The sequence below is a fragment of the Eriocheir sinensis genome, chromosome 41, assembly GCF_024679095.1.
Source record: "Eriocheir sinensis breed Jianghai 21 chromosome 41, ASM2467909v1, whole genome shotgun sequence".
Lineage (NCBI taxonomy): Eukaryota > Metazoa > Arthropoda > Malacostraca > Decapoda > Varunidae > Eriocheir > Eriocheir sinensis.
Window position 1 is genome coordinate 14,495,902 of NC_066549.1, and position 1,202 is coordinate 14,497,103.

The following is a 1,202-nucleotide window of genomic DNA, read 5'->3' on the forward strand; positions in this document are numbered from 1 at the left end:
TCCTGACCACTTGATTCATTCCTTCCAGCACAGACACCCCTCCCATCCTGACCACTTGATTCACTCCTTCCAGCACAGACACCCCTCCCATCCTGACCACTTGATTCATTCCCTCCAGCACAGACACCCTCCCCATCCTGACCACTTGATTCACTCCCTTCCAGCACAGACACCCCCTCCCCATCCTGACCACTTGATTCACTCCCTTCCAGCACAGACACCCCCTCCCCATCCTGACCACTTGATTCACTCCCTTCCAGCACAGACACCCCCTCCCCATTCTGACCACCTGGTACATTCCCTTTCAGCACAAATACGACCTCCCCAGCCTACCCACTTACAATAGACGTACCCTTTCCACTATCTGAACTTTTTTTTTATATGTTGAAAGAAGAGAGAGAGAGAGAGAGAGAGAGAGAGAGAGAGAGAGAGAGAGAGAGAGAGAGAGAGAGAGAGAGAGAGAGAGAGATTCCTAAATGCTGCTCCAAAATATATAAAAAAATGAAAAATGTTTGTGGTGTGAGATTGCCAAATATGCAAAGTCAATTTAGTTTTGAATGTGTCTTGATACTTCCCTGATTCGTGTATATATTCAGTTTTACTTTCTTTTCATTCATTTTTTCTATCACCGCAGCATTTTTCGACCTGAATTTGTCGTCCGATTTAATAAAGCCTTTTTTTTCCAGTATATTTTTTTTACCTCAATGTGTGTGTTTGTGTGTGTGTGCATGTGTGTGTGTGTGTGTGTGTGTGTGTGTGTGTGTGTGTGTGTGTGTGTGTGTGTGTGTGTGTGTGTGTTAGGGGGTTCGCGCTGTGTCGTGTGCATTGCCTTGTCACATTACTACTACTGCAGCTATTAAAAGCGTTCCCACTATCAGTGCAACTACCACTAGTAATAGTAGAAACTGATGATTAATTATAATAATGATAATAATAATGATAATAATAATAATAATAATAATAATAATAATAATAATAATAATAATAATAATAATAATAATAATAATAATAAGCAATAATAATAAACAATGATGATGATAATAATAATAATAATAATAATAATAATAATAATAATAATAATAATAATAATAATAATAATAATACGAAGAAGAAGAAGAAGAAGAAGATAACAATTATACTATATTTTTTTTCTTTAAATAAGAAAATATAAACAATGATATGGAATAAAACTTAACACAGTA